Source organism: Lontra canadensis, unplaced genomic scaffold (assembly GCF_010015895.1).
Source record: "Lontra canadensis isolate GAN:19392208 unplaced genomic scaffold, GSC_riverotter_1.0 scaffold8, whole genome shotgun sequence".
NCBI lineage: Eukaryota > Metazoa > Chordata > Mammalia > Carnivora > Mustelidae > Lontra > Lontra canadensis.
The window spans coordinates 36343527-36368978 of record NW_022631002.1 but is presented as its reverse complement, the minus strand read 5'-3'; positions in this window follow the sequence as shown (position 1 = coordinate 36368978).

Here is a 25452-nt window from a genome sequence, read left to right as displayed (position 1 = left end):
GGCCTGGGACAAGAGACTGTGTGCACTAAGTAGATATTTGGAAATGATTTCAGGGAACAGAAGTGAGGCACTGAGAAGAGTGGATAGGGAATAAAAATCAATATAAGGATGCCTTCCTGAGTTGATTACCACTAATTGGGTTCAGTCCTGCAGGGACACTTTGAGGAGCCATGTAGAATCAGCTCCGAATTTCTCGCCCAAAGGGCAGAAGAAAGGCATACTTGTCCACGAGCACTGGTCAAGGGCTGTCCTCATAAGGTGCTAGCTCCTGCACACTCAGATTGCATGTGCCTGACAATGGCCAAATAGGTTCTTGCAAAAGCCCTATGCAATGGTGACAGAGAAACTCTTAAGCAGAGAAGAAAGTGCCCAGCACAGCTGAGTCTGGGAGCTGTCAGATCACACCTTCAGTTCAGTGGCCAAAACAAAAAAGTGGCCCACAAGCATATGGGGTGTGTGTTGCCGAATGTGTCAGGGATAACTTGCAAGAAGCAGAAGGTGGCAAAAATCCAAATAGACTCTAGACTACCACATCTACTGCATGCCTGGTGAGAGGTGATAAAACACAGAGCAAGAGAATGACTGGGAGGAGGAACTCAAGGCAGCAGAGTAGGTAAAGAAATGGGCAACAGCATAGGTTTGGCTAGTTGGTTACTCTTCTTTGCTTCTAAACCATCTTATACCTATCAGCACCCCTCTTCAATCTGATCCTCATCAACTGACATTAGGCTCCATGAACTTACCACGTTCTTCGAGCCCCATGTCCATGGGTACCACTTTCCAACATGGATTAGAGCCCAAACTGCTTTCTCTAGGGTTTTACGAAACTTACCTCCATTTCTTTCCCTGATGGGCCCAGAATGTATTTCAGCCATTCTTTGTCACTGAGTCATTGCCAAGCCTTCCTTCCACCCAAATCCCTTGAGAAAGTGATCCTGGGTCTCTAAGACCAGGAGAAAAGTAGAACTCTGCCATTAAAGATATTGGGTAAAATCTTTACTTCCCAGACATGGTTTCTAAAGGACTCCTGAATGGTATAGTGTTCTAAGCCCTGGCAGGTCAGGGGCTTTGATAGTTCAACCCCACTAACCAAGGAGGAGCAGTGGAATCCAAGGAAGAAGGTGTGTCCTGAAGGCTTGGGGCTGTCTCTGTTTTGTGCTCCTTCAGCGACTTCAGCTTGTGCCCAGTGCAGGATGCTTGCCCTTGCTAGCCCTCTGCTGTGATGCTCTCTGACTAACTCTCTCCCAGGGGGTCCCCCTCCTTCTTTAATTGCCTGACTGGCTGGTCTTCCTTTATCAGCCAGCCTAAAGTACCTCCACCGGTTTCATCCAAGTCCTTCTCAGTCACTCTCCCTCTTTTGCTTTGTTGTTGTTTTTCTCCAAGGAACTTAGCACTCTGTAATGTTTTCTTTTTTATTTATTTGTTTACTTGTTTACTGTTGTCTTCTTCAAATCTAAAGGACATTCTTGGAGGGCAAGGGTCTTTGCCTGTTTTCCTCCCACTTAGAGGATGCTCAGTACCTCTCTGCTACATGACTGAGCCACACTAGCATCACACAGATCATTAGAAGAGCAGAACCTTGGGCCCACATTAGATCTATTGAATCAGAATCTGCACTTTGGTAAGATACCAGGTGATGTGTGGGCATATTAAAGTTTAGGAAGTACTGTGTTGTGTGTCCTTCAGGTTAGACTGTAGCAGCAAGCCCTGCTGTATTCACCGTGGGGCACATGTTCTGTGGTTCTCTGGGGAACTGTGCTCTGTCAGACTTCATAACCTTGTCTCTGATTTAACCCGCAAGAGCTAGGGAAGTTCTCCATCCTGTCTTAGCACCATAGGAGACTGTGTGACATATGGCTAAGCAAGGCCCTCAGCCTGGGTGGAGTACCGGCACCATACCTCCAAGAGGCACAGCTTACACTGGGCTGTCCCCTGAGGCCATTTTCTCCTCTCTTTCAGAAGAAAAGGGCTAACTCATCTCAGATATAATCATATGAAAGAGAATGAACATAGAAGAAACAGAGAAGTCTTCTTGGTGAGTTTTCCAAGATAGCCTGCTGGGGACAAAGTACTATGGCTGGGGATGCTCCCATGGCTCGTAGAAGCTACAGGCATAATAATGATAACCAAGGGGTTCTTCATGTCCAGGGCATGTAGCTGTCCAGAGATGGGCAGGAGCTGCCCACTTACTGGGCTTCTGCTTCCTGTCCAGCCCTACACCAAGCTCTTGGGTGGGAAGATTTAGTGCATTTTTCCATTCACTTTCACATTTAACTACTTCCTTTTTCACATCTTCATACCCTCACCTGCCTGACACCTACATTTTCTCTATCTTTCATCTTAGGGATCATCTTGATGAAGTTTTAGAATATAAGCGAGGTTTGGTGAGGTGAGGTCCAGAGCCGATGAGCAAGAAAGAATTCTTGAGGCGTCTTTGGTGCAAAATGGTGGTTTATTAAAGCACCGGGACAGGATCAGTGGGCAGAAAAAGCTGCTGCCCTGGGGTTTTGAAGGGTGGCTGATTATATACTCTGGGGGTTGGGGAGGTAGGAAAAAGGGAGGTTTCAAAAGAACTTTCATATGCTAAAGAAGACCTACAAGATGCCTGATACCAGAAGCCTTGCAAATGTCAAGTTAAGGCTGTTTTTAGCAAGGCATTAACATTAAGATAGTTGGGAGTGTCATACATGTCCCACCCAGGAGTAGAGGGTGGGGGGAGGTTGTGGGGTGTCAGCTTCTACTTTGTCCTCAGCTTGCCTTCTGTTCCCTCATTAATCTGTTGAAGAAGCCCCCGGCCTCCTTAACCTGGCTGGGAGGTCTCTTGTGATGGCATTTTCAACTTTGTGTTGGGATTATTATTTTGTCTGTTGTGATTTGGTCTTGTGCCCCGGTTGAAGCTGGCAAGTATGTAAGGGGCTGCAGTTCAGGGGCCCATGATGCTCCCTGGGCCTGAAATGTCTTTTCCATTTGTCCTCATGGAAATCTTACTTATCCTTGAGAGCTGTGCAAAAGCCACCTCCTTTGGAGAGCTCCCTTCCTCTTCTTTCTGCCTCCCCTTAATGATCTTGCCACTCTGGCCCATATCTTGTTTTGTGATGTTTATCTGGAGGTGTTTTCTTCAGATGTCTGTGACTTGAGTGCTTTTCATCTTTGTATGCTGAGTGCTTCCTGTTTACAAAATGTGTTCCAAGAGACAGTTTGTATCACATTTAATCCCTTCAACCTTCCAATGTAGGTATTTTAAACTTCCCTTTCACAGAAGAGGAAGCTGAGAGTATCCTCAGAGTTAACAAATTGTCCAAAGTGGTGGACCTAGTGGTTTACCCTTAGGTCTGTGGGTGCCCTCGTGCCAAACAGGTTCTCATAAGTGCTAGTCACATACCCAGTCTTGTCCCTAAATGCCTGTAAACGCCAGGTGGTTTCTTCCAGCCTTGGGCTTGCAGAGGGGCATTTGCTCTAGCAAAGGGAGCTTGGATTTCCCCTTCATAGCACACTCTGCAAAAGAGTGGCCCTTGTGCTCAGCACTACAGCCTTTCAGCCAGCCATCTATCTCAGACTCCTTCAAAAGAAGAATGAAATGGGGTTTGCAGCTTCTAGTAACCTCATATCTACCCAGCCCTTCAAAGGAACCACTCTCCCCTGCCTCTTCAATGTGAGAAGCATGATAAGTGAGTACCTGACAGACAAACCAGCCCCGTGGTTTGGGGCTGAAACCCATGGACTTCAGAACACAGAGCAGTAGAGGCTGATATGCACTGGAACCTGCTGTCTGAGCACTGCCTGAATTTCTTTGGAAAATGTCTGACTTCCCACTTTGACTTGGGAGACCCCGTCTTGCTCCTTTTGGCTGATTTATAGATATCAGCCTGCATGAGAAGTCAGATTGGGGGATATTTGTCACTATGGCCTCGCAGAGCTTTGGGCAGGATAATTCCCTGATGGACTGGTGGTGACGTTTGGGTGCGTTGTAGAGTGCTTGATCATAATCCCATTATTCCGGCTTTGTCCTTTACATCTCCAGGCTCCTCTGCTCAAAAGGCACAGTTAACCTGGGAAGGGCAACACACACTCATACCAACACACTTATCAGGCTTGTGTTGGTCAGACCTTACCTTTTCCATGGAAGAAAATTGCAGATCGCCTGAAGGAGCTGGGCATCAAAGGGGCAGAGGCAGACACCAAAGGGAAGCTCGAGCAGAGTCCTCCCACGGACTACCCTACCTTGCTCTGCACGGTGGCTCCCATTTCTAGTGGGAGCTAGGGAAGCCTTCTCCTGCAGGGCTTCTGAATGCGTTCTGACCTGTCCTGAGGGCTTGCTCCTGCTCAGTTTCTGGTCTACCTCAGTGTCCTCCCAGGGGCCTGCAATGCAGGAGCCACCTGGCCTGGTAGCAAAGGCCTTGGCCCTGCAGCAGCTGCTGTGTGACCTTAGGCAGGTCACTTGTCCTCACTGGGCTCTATTTTCTACTCTGAAAGAGGTGAGATGGGGCAAGGAACATGGTAGAGTCCAGAGGGCCTCTATGGACCTCCCTAGTGCTAAGGACCAGGTCCTGGAGATACAGGAAATGATCCTAACCTTTTATAACTTCCTTCAGGGAGGTGGAAGGACATCAGGGTGATGTGCCTTCCTACCTGCCTATTCTGCTCCAATAACTGCTGTGGCAACTGTCGCTAGAAAGAGGGCTTTATGCATATTCATGAATCCTATCATTCCGTACATACAACCGGGGGCGGCCTGTTTTTCTGTCAAATGATGTTCCATCAAAACAGCAAGCTTGGCTGTTCGGGTACTTTCCAAAGTCTTCACTAGCTAGCTTGGTGTTTGGGGATAATGACATTTAGGTATGTGACAGAGTACCTTCCAAACGGCCAGTTACTGTGGCAGTACATCGGCAGGTGCTGCGTCAGGGTCAGGAATCAGAAGCTTTGCCCATCTGGACAGACAGAAATCCCCGAGGCCTGCAGGGCTGCATGGCTGCATACTATTCTCTTAGGCCATGACTCTCCTGGCCCTTCCCTGTCAGATCAGCTTTGGAAACTTCGGTCACCTTCACAGGCTCTTCCTGTCCCCAACAGGGGCTTCATCCCCATTTTCCTTCACACCTGTAGGTTTGTGGAGGGTCACACACTGGCTCTGTCAAGTGAAGTGCACCTAGATGACCCTCTGTCGTTTCCACAGCCTGCCCATTCATAGCCTCATCTGCCAAGTGGAGCAGGAGACACCATGTCACCACAGGGCTCCAGCCCCCAGGCCCAACTCCTCCTCACTCCTCCTCATCATGCTGCTTCTCTCTCCTGAGCTTCCTCTGCCTCACTCCTCCTCCTCTCCTTCCCACTCTTCCTCCCCTTTTTTCTCTCTCCTCCTTCTTCCCCTAGTCCTCCCCATCCCACTCCTGAAGGTGTCCACCTGGCGCAAAAGACCTCTGTGTTTCCAGGTCTAAGCTCACATGCTTTTGACCTTCCAGCAAAGGTCAGAGTCATTTGTTGCCTCTCTGTGCTGTGGATGAGGTAGCATTTGTGTTAATGCCAGTTGTAAAGCACCAAGGTCAATCTTTACAGGGAATGGAGGACGGCCTTGCATTTGCTGCTTTCTGCTACTGCTTGTTTTCTGGATTGTTCTCGACTACGAGCCAGAGTAAATTCACCTGTTAGTCTTTCATTCTTTCATTCACAGATTTATTCACACATTTGTCAAGTACCCACAGTGTATTTCCTGGCCTAGTTCAGCAGTCTGAAAGTACAATCTAGTTTTTAAGGGCTGCAATTCCTAGCAAGAATGCTGAATAACCCCTCATGCCAGAGCAGAGACCTGGCCAAGGCTCCCCTTCCTCCTGGTCCATCTCTTGGTGCATGCTCAGGCCCCAGCCCTGGAGTTCTTCCACCCAGGCTCCTGCCTCCTGGTCAGAGCTAGGCAGTCATCAGGCCAGTTCCCATGCTGCTCGATGGCATTAGGACACCATTTAAATGGCTTCTTAACCTAAAACACATTTCTGGTAGGAATCTTTCTCTTCCACATTTTATGGCATGTAATTAAAAAAAAAAAAAAAGTCAATGCAAGTCTTTTTAAATAAAATTTGAACAACTTAAAGTGTACATAACAAAAAGGAATCTGTTATTCCACTGCACAGATAGAATCAGTGTTACCATTTCAGTGCATTTCTTTACTTTTAAATACTATGCAGGACAGAGAATTTCACAAAATCGAGATCACCAAAACATACCATTTTCATTTGGTTTGGGGGTTTTCACTTTACCTTATCAGTATAACAGTGAAACTTTTCCTCTCTTCAAATTCTTTCTGAAAACATGATTTTAACAGCTTCCTGGTGAATTCCATATTTTAAAAAAGTAAAAAATGTGCTATTTTTTGTCATTAAGGTAGGTTTTATTTTTCACTACTATTGCTTTCATTCAACTAGTATTTGTTGCCTGTTCCATGTAAGGCACTGGGAGCCCAGCAGTGAGGACAATGGTGGTTGGAGGTGATCCCACCCTGAGGAAGCTGAGACAGATGATAAAGAGGAAATACGTAAGCTAAATAATTTTATGTTGTGGTCAGTTGTTATGAAGAAAACTAAAATAGGGTAGGGACTCGAGGGCGATGGAAATTGGGAGAGAGAGGAGAGGCAATTTGGACCTAGGAGCCAGGAATGTTCTCCATCTTGCTAGATTTGGGGGAAGATTGTTCTAGGGAGGGGCAAATGTCCTGAGCTGCGAAGAGATTTGGGCCATTGAAAGGATATGACAACAGGACAGTGTGGTTGGAAAGGCCCAAAGAGAGTGTCATATGGGAGAAGCTTGGTAAAATGAGTGGAGACCACATTAATGAAATCCTCATGGGCCAATGAAAAGAATTGATTTCATTCTAAGTGTGGAGGAAGCTTGGGAGTCATGAGATCGGTGTTTTTAAGTAACTCACTGGCTGCAGATAGAGCGGTGTGGTTGGGGAGCACTGGCTTGGATGCGGAAGTCCAGGTGAGACCTTGGAGAAGTTCTTCTGTGAGAACCAGTACCCTGGGCATGGACAGTAATGGAAGATTGGGGAGGAGAAGGTATATTCAGGATTTACCTGGAAAGGAGCATACACCAGAAGACTCAAGGATGACTTGTAGCCTTTGGTCTAAACTATTGGGTAAATGTCAGAATCATTTGCTGGAAAGGTAAGACATGGGAGAGGCAGGTTTGGGAGGGGACCACGACTTTGATTTGGAACCTGTTAAGTTGGAGATGTTTATTAAATATTCAAGTACAGAAGATTAGTAGGCAGTCAGATAAGAAAGCCTGGAGCTCAGAGAAGCAGAGAACTGGATTCATAAATTTAGAAGTTATCAGGGTATGTAGATGGCTTTTGAAACTTTGGAACAGTAATAGCTCCCTTAAGGAGAGAGTGAGGACAAAGAGTAGTGCTAGGTTCTGATCCTCGGTCCCCCAATATTTAGAGATCAGGTAGAGGAAGATGAGTCACAAGGAGGATGAGAAGGACCATGAGTTAGGAGGGAAACCCAAAGCTGTGCTAGGGGAAGGACAGATGTTTTCTACTCATTTTTTATTCTTTCTTCAGAATAGATTCCTAACAGTAAAATTACTAGGTCAAAGAAGGTATGGACACATTTAAAACGCTTACTAAGTGTTGTCACGTCATTTTCGAAAAATGTCAAATCAATTCCCTTTGACATCTTCACCAATTTAACAGGCAAAAATTATGACATCCTGATTTTAACTTGCAATTCTTGCCTTCTAGTAAGTTTGAACCATCTTTTTAAACCCATGCTTGTTGCTTATTTGTGTTTCTTGCATGTGTTATTTTTTCTATTTTTTCTAATTTTCTATTTTTTTCTATTATGGTTATATAAATATTTTTTAATTGTTAGAAACACTTTTTTATATATTAAAAAACTAATCCTTTGCTGTATTTTTTCTAAATGTGTTTTGGTTTGATATTATCCTTTTACTTTCATTATGGTGTTTTCTGATGTGTTTCACATTTTTTACTTAAATACACATATTCATTTTGCTTCTTTTTCTTTTAAGATTTTATTTATTTGACAGACAGATCACAAGTAGGCAGAGAGAGAGGAGGAAGCAGACTCCCCGTGGAGCAGAGAGCCCAATGTGGGGCTAGATCCTAGGACCCTGGGATCATGACCTGAGCTGAAGGCAGAGGCTTTAATCCACTGAGCCACCCAGGTGCCCGATTTTGCTTTTTTTATTTTATTTTATTTATTTATTTGACAGAGGGAGAGAGTGAGATCACAAGTAGGCAGAGAGGCAGACAGAGAGAGAGGGGGAAGCAGGGTCCCCACGGAGCAGAGAGCCCGATGCGGGGCTCAATCCCAGGACCCTGAGATCATGACCTGAGCTGAAGGCAGAGGCTTAACCCACAGAGCCACCCAGGCATCCCTACATTTTGCTTTTTATGATTCCTTGTTTTACCATTATTTAAGAAAAGACCTCCCACCACCATGTTTTGGAAAATGCTGGCCAAGCAATTTCTCATGCTGTTTTTGTCAAATTTGGTTAATATAATTTCTTCATAAAATAAATTGAGGTAACCTTTTATTTTCTGCTGTGTTCTGCTATGGATTCTGTAGTATGGAAGTTATCTGTTCCATGAAGTCCAAAAAATATTCACCAGTAAAGTCATGAAGCACCCAAGTATTTTCCAAGGCAGTGTGTTGACAGAACTTTTCCTATTTTTTCCATGGTTATGGGTGTGTTCTAGGATTTTATTTTCTCTTGAGCTATTTTTCCTAATTTATTATCTTCAATAAATACTACATTTTAACATGTTGATGGAATTTATTAGCATATAACTGTGCATAATATTATCTCATAATTATAATTACTTTTATCAGCATATGTTATGCCCCTTTTCTTATTTCCAATTTTCTTTATTTCTATTTTTTCTTAATTAGATTTGTTAAAGTTTTATGTTTTATTGGGTTCTTCAAAGGGTCAACTCTCAAACTTACTAAATAATGTTAATGTTTCTCCTTCCAAGTTTGTTAGTTTCTGCTTTAATCTCTATTATTTTTCTTGATTTCCTCAGGCTTCTCTTACTTAACTTGTTTCACTCCACCAACTATGTTTCTATTTTGCACAAACATAACTGCCTGTTCTCTGTCATTCTTTCTCCAGAAGGCTGGACTTCATTGCCTCCAGGCATTTAATGTTGCAGAGAAATCTGAGGTCAGAAAGATTCCCTTTCCTTTAAAACTATTTTTCTTTCCTGTCTAGATGCTAAGGGTTGTTATGGACTGGATGTTTATGTGCCCTGAAATCTGCATATTGAAGAGATAACACCCAGTGTGGCTATAGTTGGAGATGGAGCCTCTATGGGAGTCATTAAGGTTAACTGAGGTCATAAGGATGGGGCCCCAATCCAGTAGGATTGGTGTCCTTAGAAGAGACACCAAAGGGCTTGCTCTTTTTTCCCTTTGTGTCCAAAGGAGAGGTTATATGAACACATAGGGAGGTGGTGTCTGTCCACGAGCCAGGAGAAGAGGCCCCAGAGAAAACTAATATGAGCTACTGACTGTGGGTAGTCTACTCTCCGGACTGCAGAGCTGGAGGACACATCCCTACTTGCCCCAGGGCTATGACAGTATCTTAGAAGCTGAGCTTGTGCTGTCCATAGCCCAGAATGGGAGGGCTGAGCAGATAAACATCACCACCTTTCTGGCAAGGATCCCTTCCTCACAAGTACAGGTTTTCTTGGACTCTGCCTTGAAATCTCCCAGAAGCACTGCTTTGTTTTAGTCTCAGCAATAATGCCTGTCCTTGTGTACCCATGTGGCCTTAACTTTGGAAGAATCCTCTGATTTTATCCAGCTCTTTTCTCAAAATTTCATTTCACTGAGTCTAGGTCTGAGTACCAGTGCTATCACTTCTTAACCCTGAAACTCTTCAGTTGCTAGTAAATTCCTTCACAAAGCTCTTTGGATTGAATAAGAATACGCATATGAATTCCTTAGCACAATGTCTGGCAGTTGGCACATATTCTATTTGTTGGTTGTTTCTGTGGAGCTCCAATGCAACCCCATGGAATGCTAGCAATGACACTCCCTAATTTAAAGATGAGACAGGTATCCCCGCATATCCCAGTAGTAAGAGAGATCTGGAACCAGATGCCAGTCTAGTTTTCCTTCCTTTCACAGGGTTCTCTTGATGTTGAAGAATTTAATGTCCATGTGAATACCTTTGCCAGGATTTTCTCAGGCGGCAGATACAGCTTCCATTTCCATCTCAAGCCCTTAGGAGACCACCAGGATGCTACTCTGTTCTTTTCTTCAGCATGGCTACCTACGGGGCAAGGTCTTCACTTGGCCCACCAGAGGATGGGCTGCCTGTCTCTCCTGTCAATGGCCCTGGCCTCTAGCAGCACCCTCCTTTTGTGGAGGCTAGTAATGGAGGAAAAAAAAAAAAGTAAAATCCTGAATCCTCGGCTTTTTCGAAGATTTCTGCTGTAATCTCAGAACAACAGCCTGGGAGTCAGTCTGGATTAAATACAAAATTTATATCTTGGACCATGATGACTTGCATGCAGATAATCCACTCATCTCTGTTTAGGGCATCCACTGCTTGCGGAAACTGTTCCTTCCTGTGCAGGTCACCCAAGCATTACCTAAGAGCAGTATTTTGGGTCACATGGAATAAAGACCTTCAACACTGCACTCCTGTTAAGCATCAATTAGGTGATTTATGAGTAGTCTGGGGATTGTTTTTAAAAGCAGTTTGCATGTTTACTGTTTTTGAAGCACCGTGCTAGGAGTTTCGCGTATCTTCTTCCATTTAACACAGCAACCTTATGAGATAGGTCCTACCGTGAACCCTATTTCATGCATGAGGGAGCCATAGCACACAGAGCAGTGGAGGAGGGTAAGAAGATCACGTAGCTGGCACACAGTGAAGCCAGGATTCGATCCTAGCAGACATTTGGGCTTTGCTTTCAACACTAGTTTTATTGCCCTTCTTAACAATCACTTTGTCTTAATTTGCATTTTTCTGATTAATAATTGGTTAAGAATCTATTCATATATTTATGACCCATTATGTATTCTCTCTGTGTCCTATATTTTAAAAATTTCTTCCCCCTTATTGATTTTTCTTAGGATATTTTGAATAATAATCCTTTCCTTGTTTGTGTGTTACAAATACCTTCTCTAAGTTGACAGCTTGTCTTTGTACCCTATGGTGTCTTTTGACAAACAGAATTTCTTAATTTTAATGTCATAATAGTTATCCTTTCTTTATGGTTAGCAGTTTCTGTGTCTTAGTTAAGAAATCCTTCCCTACTCCAAGGTCATAAATATGTTCTCCTAAATATGTCAAGCTTTGGCCTTTTACACTGATGTCTTTAAGCCATCAGGAATTGATTTTTGTGTATGGCATGAGGTAGAATCCAGTGTAACACTTCTTTCTGTGGTAATCTATTGCCCCAGTGCTGTATTGGCTTGTCCATCTGTCTTAGTTGAATTTCTTCAAAAGCAAAGCCTCAGATTGTTTCCCTGGGAGGTGAACACAAGAAGCAAAAGTAAGGGTGGCTCAGCCTGGGTGGCTCAGCTGGATAAGCATCTCCCTTTGGCTCAGATCACGATCCCAGGGTCCTGGGATCAAGCCCAAAGTAGGGAGCCTGTTTCTCCCTCTGCCTGCCACTCCCCCTGCTGGTGCTCTCTTTCTCTCTCTGTCAAATTAATAAATGAAATTATTTTCGAAGGGGGAAAAAAATAAAGAGTAAGTGTGTGAGAAGAAGACAAGGTAGGGCAGAGTCATAGTTGCTACTGTGGACAACAGGGTTCAAGTCCATCTCTGCCAGCATGTGAACAAAGTATCTTCCAGAATTGTTCACCTGAAAGACAGGAAGTGGGATAATGTGTCTGTCTGCCATCTCCTATTTCCTCTTGTTTGGGGCCTGTCCTCAGGGGTGTTAGGCCTAGACTTCTGAGCTGCCCCTTAGTGTGGACTTGGAGGTCTCAACAAATTAGACTGAGCCCTGGAGTGAAGGTAAAATATACCTACAGTCACACAACCACTGAACTCAGATGGAGGCGAGCTGAGTGGAGGGTGGGACCCAGGGTACCAGGGTGATCTGCTATGCCCTCCCCACACCAATTTTCTTCACCTTGCAGAGGAGTTCCAAGGAGTCGTGCTCAGAGCTGGCCCAGAGGAGCTTCTTTCCTTGCTCTGTACCTCAGCAGGCAACCCGCATGGCATTAACCGGCTTCCTAGCCCTTGGCTCACTGAGAGCCCTTGGAAGTAGAACACAGCAAGGGAACAGGGGATTCAGAGCATTTAGACCTGCTGCTTCCTCTCTGTGGGGTTGTCTCTGACTGACTGGGTCCCTCCTTTCACGGATGTATGTGTATATTATGTCTGTAAACTCCTCCTTCTGAGAACTGGGGATCACTTGTTCACTGTGTCCCTTCAGGCCTGTGGCCACAGCTCCACTCCGACCTTTGTGAAACATCACATCATTAAACCCTCTGACGTTGATGTGCTTCTGCTCCTTCAGGGACCGTGGCTGATGATGGCATTGTTGTCTTGTCTCCATGAAATGATGGCACAACACGTGCCTGATTTCACCCTGCACTTCCTGGGTACCAGCTCTGTGCCTGAACACTGTTCAGGGTTACGGGGGAACTGGGTGATTTATGCAGCTCCTGTCCTCAGAAAGCTTCCTGTCTAGTGACCCAGAAAAATGAAAGGGGAGCCAGGCACTTGCAAAGGACAGCAGAGAGTGCTTGGCGTAGATTTGGGGTCAAATCTGTCCAACATCAGATTGACTTTGCCTCCCATCAAGGTCTTTTAAGGCCAGACCCCTGCCCGGGCCTCTGGGACAATGCCCCCCAATCCAGCCCATCTTCCTGTTCCTTCCATCCTGGCTCTAGTTGGGCTTTTCCTCTATTCTCTTTTCATGGTTGCAGTTCCAGAGGTTTCTGCTGACTGACTGATGTCTCTTTTATAGATATTCATATGACTAAAAAACAGGCTTCAGATGCATAAATATCATATTGACAAGAGTGAATAAGGAGAATGGGGAAATTCATGGTCTTTTAACCAAGCACAGGGATTTTGTGGTAGGTTTTTTTTTTTTTTTCCCCTTTTCTTTCTGAAATCTGCAGAAGCTGTTATACTAATGGCTGTGATTTGCATAATTTCTGGAGTGCAGCAGAATAGGAAGCCAGGCTGCAGCAGACAGTCTGACTCTGCTGGTATAGGGCAGAGCCTTACATTATTAGGAAGAAGCCACATAAATATGTCAGTCCCCAGATGCTTGCGAGGGTGAGGTGGTGTGAATAGAAAAGGTACAGTGAGCCAGTGGCTTCCCTTCCCATGACAGGGTACCTAAATCAAGGACTAGAAGCGGGCGGGGGAGAGACAGTCCCCACTCTGTTCCTTAAGGACAACTCCTTAGGGACTCCAAGGCCAGGCAAGCCCTTTATAAGGAGCTGGTGCTCTGTGTGGGGTTGCACAGACATTGGCTGTTCTGGTTGAGGGCAAGGTTTCTGTGTGTTAGGTTCCTCTACTGATGGAGGACTTTGAAGAAACTGATCATTGTCAGGTCTAGGCTGTAAATCATGCCAGGCTCACAGTGTGAAAAAAGTCTCTGCCTTAAATGGGTTAGATGTTTACCTTTTTGTACCACCAAAAGGAGATCTGTGTGGTATGGAGGAAAATAAATGGGCCTAGAGTGGGAAAGAGCAGTCTCCCCATATCCTAGGCTGAACAAGTCACTCTGCTTAAGAATAAAGATAACATGGGGCACCTGGGGTGGCTCAGTGGGTTAAGCCTCTGTCTTCAGCTCAGGTCATGATCTCAGGGTCCCGGGATCGAGCCCTGCATCGGGCTCTCTGCTCAGTGGGGAGCCTGCTTCCTCCTCTCTCTCTGCCTGCCTCTCTGCCTACTTGTGATCTCTGTCAAGTAAATAAATAAAATTTAAAAAAAATGAATAAAGGTAACATGAAGTTGTTGAATTGCTATATTGTACATCTAAAACTAATACAACACTGTATGTTAACTAGACTGGAATTAAAATAAAAACTTAACCAGGAAAAAAAAAAAAACAAAAACAAAAAACAAAGCTAATGTGGCTTGGTGAGGTTCTTGTGACAACATAAGATCATAAAGGAAATGAATGGGGGCGCAGAGTGTGTGCTCACTAAATAGTGCTGTTGTTAAATTTCATTCGAATTGGGTTCCTTTGCCAAACCCTTCATTCTGAGTCTGTGATGAGGGGTCTGGGTTCGGGTAAAATTTATCAGTGTCTTCTGAAAAACAAGAGTCACTGTTACAGATGTTTTTTGACAATTCCAAATTTTGTTAATTCCCCTCTAGAAAGTCTTATTATTTGTACCGCCTGCTGCCTCTCTTTCTTATTGGAGGCAGGCTGATTGTAACAGGTTTGTCTGCAGGAGCTCTCAAGGCCACAGCCACAGAGGCCCAGAGGAGAAACCTAGGACCTTGCAAGATTCGGTGGATAGAGAGTTCTCAGGAGTTTTAAGCAGGACAGCAGATGTGGAGTTGTGGGCAAGCTGAGTACTGGTGTCAGAGGACATTCTCCTCTTTCCCTCACCCTCTGTTGGCATATCTCTTATTCTTCCCTGGGCTACAACTGTTATTAACGTTCAGATTTTGGAGATAATGGTTTTAATTAAACTACTTTGCTGTTTACTACTGTTTTGGGAATTTGCTAATTAATCTTTATGTAATTGTTTTGCAATGGTTGTACAGCAAAAGTTCTTAAATTATAAGTTGAAGCTCTCACAGAGAATCTAATTTCTAATCAAACTCCCATGTTAATAAGCAACAATGAGGGAGAGAAATTAACTGTTTAAAGTCCCTCCCTTCATAGATGTTATCTGTCTTCAACCTGATAAGTTGACCATGCTGTGGAGAGTCCCACACTGATGGTTCTGATGGAACTGTTGATATCCATGTAGTAAGGTCCTAGCATTCTCTCTCTCTTAATTAGCATTAAGATACTTATTCTGGCCCTATATTTGTAGAGAATATTTCTCTGAAAGGGTTACTCCTAAGAGAGTCACCTCCCTGAGATAGAGGACATGTCACCCTTTATTAAACCCTAGACTCTTCCTCTTTACTAAGGCGACTGCAGGTGTGTGGGAATCACATGTACAGAACTTTGGAAATGAGTAATAAAGGGCTGAAGTGATGTCAGACTACTCCACAATATGTGAGGTAGATAGAGGAGCATTTCTAATGGATATTGGAGATAATCATTCTTTAATTTCTGAAATAAGAACAGTCCTCATCAACTCCTATAACTTGTTTCCCTACCTTGTGAGTATCTGCCTCTTTCTGATTCTGGGTTCTGATCCTGAGTCCCGTAAGGGACAAGCTACAGAAAGGGTTAATCTCCCTTCTTGTTATTAGCTTCTGGATATACGGCTATTATCTCAATGATTCTCGTCTCTGGTTGGAAGTCAAGCTCCCTCTGCTAGCAGAGAGCTCTTTTGAGCAGCATAGTGCTCCAGTTAGGGGCATGGACCCTGGAACCGGACTACCTGGGTCCAAAGCCTACCTCTGCCAATTTTTAGCTGTGTAACCTTAGACTAGTTATGTAACCTCTCTGGGTCTGTAATATCCGGTTTTAAGAGTGTATGCCTTATAGTACCAAGATGATGACTAAATGAGATGGAGTATGTCAAGATCTTACTACTGTGCCTGGCATACAGTAACTGAGTATAGTATTATTATCCATTTTTCCATGGTTTGTTTTCCAGCCTCTACCATAGTGCATGCTGAGTGCCATGGAGGGATTGCCTCATTTGCTCTTAGCTATGATATTCCTAGGATCACATGTTTCTTTCCTATTTTACTTTTCCAGTTTAGAGGCAAGATGGATTGTACCTTATCCGTGTTCCTAAGTGTGTTTAGGGATTGCTGATGTTAAGCAGATATCAACCATAGAAGGAGTTAATTCAGGGATGACAAATGCTGTTCACCTCTTCTTTCACCTGTGGTGGACCTCGCTTACTGATCACAGAACTCTTACTCATTAGGTTTAGGCTTAGCTCAGATTCCTCTCAACACACTGCCTAGACAGCTAAGAGTCCGCGTCGCAACCCAAAAAAGAGAACACTCAGCAAATCTGGCATGCTAATGCTTTATTAGAAGGTTCAGTTCCAGCAAGCAAAGTGAGGGTAAAGGAAGTGGAGCGAGGAAGGAGAGAAAGCAAATACAGGTGATGTGTTACCAAGTTGACTAGTTTCTCAAGAACTCTGGCTGGTTGCTCAGTCACATAGGATATCTTCAGGGAAGACATGTGAGAACACCATGTCCAGACAGTCCATCTCAGGGGAAGAGCTCAAGGAGTTTATCTTCTGAGTTATTTCCATTTCCTACCTCTCAGTGGTCAAAGTCCACTTTATGGGTCTTCAATGCCTCTTCACCTCCAGGTTGTAATAATCAATCTACCTGCCCACAGGCGGCCACCGAGGAAATCGGAGACTTCCTGAATCCAGTGGGCTGAACTAGGGCACTAGCACCACAGGTTTCATCACAGCAAGTGTGGTGGGCCCAGGCACAGCCCACGACACTCCCCAGGGGAGGCTGAGCCCATCCGGATATTAGAGGATGAGGTGGAAGGCAGTGGAAGTTGGAGCTTTACATCTGTGGGAATGGAGCCTTGGCAGGTGGCCAAAGCTCAGAAAGCTGGAATTGCTGAGTGGACCGAGTGGCTCATAGACTGGCTTTAGTGCAATTGGCACGTGGAATGAAAACCCATTTGACATCCAGGGTTTGGTTGAGAGACATCCCAGGGGCTTTGGTCTCAAAGTCTTTGTCCCGTTTCATCCTCATTTTCATTGCCCTCCCCTAGTTCCACAACTTCCTGCTTCAGTACAGAGACCACACCTGACCAAGGTGCACTCAACACCATAACCCCTCCCCCCAGGCCCTGCGTGCCCATGATGAATCCACGGGAGAGAAGAACAGGGGGTAGCCAGGGGTTCCAGAATTTGGGCACCTGATGTCAGCTTCCATGTTCTGTCTGCTACAGCACCTTCCTTCTCTCATCTGTCACTGCACTCTGGCCCAGCCACTTTCAGATCTTACGTCAGGTCATCTCCTTGGTGCTTCCTGGTCTCTGGCCACACTGTCCTCTTTTCAGCTCTCCCCAAAAACAGTGTGTATGAAGGCCCATATCGATTCCTCGTTGCTGGTTAACTCCTGTTCATCCTGCTAGTCTCAGCTTCAGAAAGACCTTCCTGGGCCCCAAAATATAAAACAGATCCCTGTTGTACATCACATCTAATTGATCCGTCTGTACAGTATACTTACAGTACAAGTACTTAACCGGCTTCTGTGTCTTCCACTAGGCTATAAGCCCAGTGAAGGCAGGGAATGAGATTGTTTTCCACTATGTCTTTAGCTCCCACTCTCTGGCTTATAATAGATGTTATACATGGTAAAATAAAATAAAATAAATGAATGAATTGGTGAAAAACTGAATTCCTCTGTCTTTTTGATCCTTTGTCTCCATGAGCTTTGAGACTGACAAGCTAATAATTCCTACAACATGAGGGGACCTGCTATCATTTTCTGTAATGGCTGTCATGATGGTCTTTCAGAAAGTAATTGGCTTAATTATGCCCTAAACTGACCCTTTGGATGGAACTGTAGGATAAATGAACAGAGAGAAATGATTTGGAATGGCCCTGTTGGGTCCAATTATCAGTAAAGAAAGTGATTGAAGATTAGGTCTAGTTTATCCAGGACTCCCCAGCATGAACCACACTGCTCATTATAGCTGCCCTGTGGCTTATCATGGGTTTTGGGAAACTAGTCTGCCTACTAATCATTCCCATTTATTTTCTCTGAAAGGGTGGCAGGTATAAGCTCCAAGTTGTGAGAATATAGTGGGAATTCCGGGACCTCAAGATCCAGTGTTGATAAGAGCTTTTAACCCTTCATTGGGTTTCTGAGTGCACAGGTTGTTTAAGTGGCCCTAATTCCAGGGCCAGAGATCAAAGAAGCAGTTGTCAATGTTCTTCTCTGCCTCTGATCTAATTATATATATATATATATATATATATATATATAAATATGGTCTGCATGGAATGAATGGAAAACTGGTCATGGAGGTTCTAGAGTCACACAAGGGACAAAACCAAATATGTAAACAGTATCATCTCCTTATTTGTTAGATGGCAATGAAAGTCCTTATGGGGTAGGGTTATAATTATTAGTGCCTGGAGTAGGAGACAGATATGCATCTGGGTGAATCAGTAGCCCCAGCCAATTGACTTGGGATACAAATGTTTTGTGGGGGGAGGGCATCAGATCTGTATCTACAAAGAGCAATGCAACTGTCTGAAGTTTCAGATTCGTGGTGTTCTCTGTGTTCCCTGCCCATCAGTGCTCCATGCGCCCAGCTCAGGCTGTTTTACAAAGAGCGCTCTGTTCTTTCTCTCAAAACTTCTGGGGGCACCTGGGTGGCTCAGTCGGTTAAGCATCTGCCTTCAGCTCTGGTTGAGATTCAGAATCCTGGGATGGAGTCCGTCATCCGGCTCCCTGCTCCGCGGGGAGTCAGCTTCTCCCTTTGCCCCTCCTCCTTGCTCATTATCTCTCTTTTTCACTCTCTTTCAAATAAATAAATAAAGACTTAAAAAGACTTCTGGGACTTTATGGCAAAGTTGCCGTATCCTCACTCTGTCCCTCTGTTCAAAGAAGCCTCAACAGTTGACTCAAATGATGACTCTGTGAGCATCAGAAGAGCCAGGAAGATCTACTCTCCCTGTTTTTTTTTTTTTTCCTAAATCGTGACTTCCTTCTGAACTCAAGGAGGTGGGAGCTGTGTACATCCCCTTGTATGATTTCCATGGGAGTGCAGAGTTTTGTTTTGGTTTTTATTTTTTAGATGCTGGGGAAGATCGATATATTTATTTTTTGTCTCCATTTAGGTGGGCTGTCCCTTGCTGCTTGCATTATTTATTTAGGAAAAATCCTTTCACAACAAACACCCAAGGGAACATCCTGAATCTCTAGTCATATTTGAAAGGTTTGAAGAGGTAAGTGGCTATGAGGACTGTACAGAAATATATGATTTTATATAGTCCTTGTCAATCGTACCTTATTTCACATTAACTGGAAGTTTTTATTAGTTAGGATAAGTAATATATGGGACATAATCTATCCCCCTCTGCTTTTGAGGAAGGATTTCTTACCTACTTAGGGTTCCGTGCCCAATACCAGCTCCAATGAGACGAGGGTGAAGAGAATCACAGTTGTGCCTGGGATTCTGTAGGGAGGGAGACATACTGTCTCATTTTTATGCTGTGCACAATACATTTTAGGGACTGCCAACTTCCCAAAGTATATGAGATATTAGTCAAGCAGAGGCCAAATGGGGTATACTAAATTATTTAATTTTTTTAATTTTTAAATTTTCTTCTTTTTAAAGTTCTTATTTGTTTTTATTTATTTTTTATTATGTTATTTAAATTTTATTCTAAAAAGTTTTATTGCAGATTTCAAACATATACACAAGTAAACAGATTAGTATAATTAACCTCTCAGGTACCAGTTATACAGCTTCAATAATTAGTGATAAATGGGCAATAATTAGTGATAAATGGGCAATAATTAGTGATAAATGGGCACTTCAATAATTAGTGATAAATCTTACTTCATTTCTATTCCAATCTATTTCCCATACCCTGTCCCACATTATCTTGAAACATCTCTCAGATTTCTATCATTTTATTTATAAATATTTCAGCCTTTTTCCATGGAATAAAAGATTTTAAAAATGTAATTATAACCACACTACATCTTTCACACTTAAAAAATATCAACAGTAATTCCTTAATAACATCAAACATCAAGTCAGTGTATTTCCTCAGTTGTCATACAAATGCTTTAAATGTTTAAACAGAAAGGGTGGGATGGGGTGAGGTGAAGAGGGCAGTGCCCAAGAAGTACTTGGAAGGCTACCCCTAGGAGGGACCCACAGAACCTGGAGCCTGGTAGAAAGTTACACCAAGTGCATGCCACTCCCTAGAGCAAAGAGTGTTTCCTATTCAGGACTTAACCTCAGTGTCCCCTCCTGCCAGGCAGGTCTCCGCTGCCTGCCGTATCTCGCGTAGGCCCTCAGTACTGTCAAGTGGCACCATTTAATTCTCTTTGATAGTGTAAGATACTTTTCTCATCTGGTCATTTTCCTTTCCACTCGCTGTAGAACTGTATAAAATTTCTAGACAAAAGCTCCATTTTTCTTTTTAAAACAAATAGCTAATAAACTTGTGAATGCGGCAAAAAGACCTTTGAACTAGGCCAGAAACAGCAATTCTTTTAGGAAAAATTTTTCCTAGAGTCAACAGGGTTAGTGTGGACTTTCCAAAGACGGAGTAATTAATGCATATGAGGAGTAGTTTTGTTCGTTAGCAACAGCAGATCAGTCCATCAAAGTTTATCCAAAAGCTGTTCAGCCTGGTAGTACCAATTGGCAATTTTGTTTTCTTTAATTCAAGTGATGTAATTGCCCCCCTCCCCCTTTCTCATAAAAACCCCTTGCTTTCCCCACACAGGTGACACACTTTTCTGGTTGCTGCTGGAATCTGTGTTGCCCAAATTGCAATTCTGAGATCCCAAATAAAGGCCTTTATTCTTTTTCTAAACAAACAAACAAATAAAAAATGTCTAAACAGCTTTAATATGGATCCAGAACTGCATTGTGATTGGCTGGGATCTTTTTCATTTCCTTTAATTTATCTTCTCCCTCTCTTTTTTTTTAGTTTTTTAGTTTTTTAGTTCTTGCAATATTTTTCTTTGGTTGTTGATGTTATTATTGATGCTGTTTTTCATTGGAGAAACTACATTTTGTCCTGGAGAGCTTCCAACAATCTGGATTTTGTGATTGTACCCCTGTGGTGTCACTTGACATGCTCATTTGTTCCCTGCATTTTCTATATATTGGTAATTAAATCTAGGTGCTTGGTCAGGTTCAAGTTTGATGTTTTTTGGCAAGACTGTTTCAGAGATGGTGTTGCCATGAGGCCCATAATACCTTATTGTCTCCCTTCTCGTGATGTTAGCTGTCATTGATGATAATGGGAAGATCTTATCCTTCACAGGAAGTTAGAGATGGATATTCTAATGTGTAAAGCTTCCTTCATTCATTAGCAAGAATGTATCTATACCCTTATTGACTCTGTGCTTATGCTGAGAAACCACACACATTAAAAAAAAAAAGCAAAATAAGAGATACCTTTATAACTATATGGAGTGATTTCCAGGATATATTTGAGAGATTTAAAATGAAACCAGTAACATGTATAGTATGTTACCATTTAAAAAAATGGAAATGAACACACATACACACACACACAAACACACACATATATAGTGTAATATATGGTGAGCAACTTCATTATATTACAGAGATAACTGCAACTATTTTCATGCTTGCCTCTTCCTTTGTATTCTCTTTTAAAACCAGTGATCTAAACATGATTTCTCTTCTTTGCCAGTCCAATTATGGACTAGTAGGACCACCAACTTTATCTTTTCCCATATGTTGGGTATTTATATATATATATATTTCTGAAGTTTTAATTCTCTGATTGGATTTTTTTTTAAATTTTCATGGAGATAAGACATATTGCAATAAATCTGAGTCCTTATCACAGTGAGGTATCAACCATACCATCATTGCTTCCAAAGGAAGCAAAATAAATCAGACATGCTCAAAGGTACTAATCAAAGTCTTGGGCTAATAACACTGCCATGTATGTTTAACTAATACAGACTTGCCTAGCTATGACATCACTGATACAAAAGAGGTGTGGAAGTTGAAGGAAAAGCTCTCTGAATGGTATCTCTAGCTGATGGACCAGGAAGATACTAGGATGTTGTGGTAGTTGGTATCTTTGAAATCCTATACAGAATTGTATAGACAATACTCAGCACCCAAATTATGCAATTAAGGAAAATTGGATAAAAAGATTATTGCAAGATGTGGTCAAGATTTAAAGGGATAGTGGGATACTTCAGGGCAGATGAGAACAGGGAGCCATGTCCACTTCAGACCCCAAGAGAGTAGATGAATGGAGAAGGCTTCCTGGCAGGAGCTCTGGTCTTGATAGAGAGACACAGCTAATATGCAATTATCTGGCAGGGAGCATTCTGTGGGGATAAATTTCTTGACTCCAGTATCCTTCTCCTCTTCGCTGGTGCCTCTCATTGTTAAAACCCAACTAAAAATCAGAGGGCAAAGTAGCCCATAGAGGTTGGCCTCTGAGGGGCACAGGGCATTATGCCTCAATCTTCTTAGGCCTAGTAGTGCCAGTGAAAGATTTATGTGCCAGTCTGAATTATTTCATACATTTCTGGAAGTTTTGATAACTTCTCTTCACACTTGGTGTTTTAATATTTTATGGGGAGAAGGTTTTGTGTAGGTCATTTTGTATTCATGTTACCAAGAAATCAGTGGACGCTTTAAATCTGAAAATTCCAGATATCCTCCAGTTTTATGAAGTGGTCTTCTTTTTTTCTCTAGCCACTTCTATTCTCTCTCTCTCTAGAATACTTATTGGTGGCTGTTGCTCTGAAGATGGAGTGATTGTATTTTTAGGCTTCTTAAGCTTTCTTTTTCTTTTTGCTTTGTATTTTGGGATACTTGTTGACTTTTTAGACTTTTAAATACATTTTTATTTTGGCAATCATACTTTTTAGTGCTCGATGATTTGCTTTTGTTTTCATATTATTTCTTTTATATAGCAATTTGCTCTCTCTCTCTCTTTTTTAACATAGATGTGACATCTGGAATTTCTCTGAGGAAATTATTTGAAGTCCTTTTATTTTTTCAGCTGTTTTAAGATATAGTAGATCAGTCAATATTGTGTAAATTTAAGGTGTACAGTGCGATGGTTTATATATGTATATATAGTGAGATGATTGCCAAAATCAAGTTCATTTACACATCCATCAACTCACATAGTTATTATTTATTTATTTGTGTAGTGAGAGCACATTTTTTTTCTTTTTTTAGAGAGAGAGAAAGAGCACCTGTGCACATGAGTCAGGTTGGGGGGCAGGGGGATGTGGGCATAGGGAAGGGCAGAGGGAAAATCTTAAGCAGGCTCCACACCCAATGTGGTGCCCCACATGGGCTTGATCTCACAAATCTGAGATCATGACTTGAGCCAAAATCAAGTCAGATGATTAACTGACTCAGCTGCCCAGTTGCCCCAAGAACACATTAGATCTAAATTTATCTCCTTTCCATTTGCTCTGTCCCCTCCAAAGTCACAGTGTTTCATTGATCATGAGACAGGAGACTATAGTGATTAAAAACCTGGGTGTGAATTATGGCATTGACTAGTTTTTTGACCTGGGGCAAGGCACCTGGCCTTTGTACGTTCGTTTCCTCACTTGTGAAAAACCACCTCAAGGAGTTAAGATGGCAGAGTAGTAGAGAGACCCTGGGCTTTCCTCATCCTTCAAACATAGCTGTATTGAGAGGTCAGGTCACTTATAATACTCATGAAACTGATTTGAGGATTGAAAGAAGGATTTCCACAGTTGGAGGGAGACAGCATGGTAGGTGTGATGTGCCTGTAAGTGACTGGCAGGAAAAAACTATATAGGGGAGAGAACCCTTTCTGTGGGGAGATAAAAGGGAGAGAAGGAGAATGGGACAGAGGGGTTGAGAGAGAGTGGTGTCAGTTCACACAGGAAGAAAATCCCTTGGACCACAGACTGGGGAGCTGGGGGAACTGAATAGTTCAGGTTTTTTGCAAGCAGCGAATGGAGGTCAAGCCCAGAGAATTTGAAAATGCTCAACTTTCACTGGAGGGGAGCTGTCACCCAGGATTGCACAAAAAGTGGTGTAGGGATCTCTAGGGTTGCACTGGGAGAGATCATTCGCCTTTCTGGAGTACATTTGGAATAGGATATATTGCCTTTCTAAGGACAAAAGACTGCAGGTGCCAGCAAACAGTCTTTCATCAACAGTGAGCAAAGATGTGCACAGAGGCTGGATAATACAGAATCCGAACACCGTACAAGCATGGGACTGTTTTTCTGGAACAAAGGGCACTAGTCAGACTATAGTAAGCCTCAAACCTGGAAGAGGGAGCATATCTCAGTGCGCCGGCTATTTTAAGATCTGGAGTTTTTAATCCCAGTCACACTAGAAATAAAACACAGGAGACCTGAGTGTCAGACACACTGACGGCCCTCACTTCCTGACCAGCAGGAGGTGTGAGACACCCTCCCCCAAATCTGGGATCTAGGAAATGGAGTGTTATCATTTTACCCATGCAGTCAACATGGCTGGACATCAGAGAGCAACACAGTAGCTCCCAGTGGAGGTGTGAGCCATTTACATTAACCCTGCCCCTTGTGCTTAGCAAGTACTTTTTTTTTTACTGGGATGGGATTGACTAAGCCAATGGACAGGATCTCTCTCCCAGAAGAGCAAAACAGGCAGCATGCCACATGCACCAAATCTACTGATCATGCAATGCTTCAAAGTGTCCCCTTCAATTCAATTAGGACAAGGCTGTATTTTTTTTTTTCTTTCTCCTTTGGAATCAGGCTTATAATTTTTTGTTTGTTAATTTGCTTTTTCATTACCTTCTCTCTCTCTCTCTCTCTTTGATCAACCTTCTTTTTTTCTCTTCTTTTTCTTTATCTTTTTCCTTTTTGTTTGGAATCAATCTTACAGGTTTGTTTTTGCTTTTGTTTTTCAATTTTCTGTGTTTTTGTTTGTTTTGGTTTTTTTTGTACCTTTCCCTTTTCTCTCTCTCTCTTTTTCCTTTCATTTCTTTTTTTCCCAGACTTTTTTCAACAAACAAATCAAAACTCACCTATAAGTCCAAGCACTCCCCACTTCAAGCAAGAATGAGCTCTGTAGAGGATGACCAGTGGGAAAAAGCAACCAAAATCCAAGAGCAGAATGCACACAGCATACATCAGAAACACTTCATGAAGTGCCAAGCCTTAGACTGTGTATGACCTATTTTTAATACATAACAAGCTTTCATAACATGCAAGAGATAGAAAGAATTTGGCTAAATTTGGCTAAAGAAATTTAGCCAAAATGACAAGATAGAGGAATTCGCCCCAAAAGAAAGGTCAGGAAGATATCACAGCCAGACACTTGCTGAAAACAGATACAAACAATATATCTGAAAAAGAATTTCGATCAATAGTCACAAGACTACTAGCTGGACTTGAGAAAAAAAACATAGACAATAACAGAGAAACCCTTACTGCAGAGATAGAAGACCTAAAAATTAGGCTAATTTTTTTAAAATGCTATAACAAATGCAAAACAGTTTGGAGATAATCACAATGAAGAGGCAGAGAAGACAGTGGGTGATATAGAAGATAAAATTATGGAAAATAATGAATCTGAAAAGAAGAGTGAATGAAAACTATTAGATCATAAAAGTAGACTTAGAGAACTCAGTGATTCCATAAAGCAAA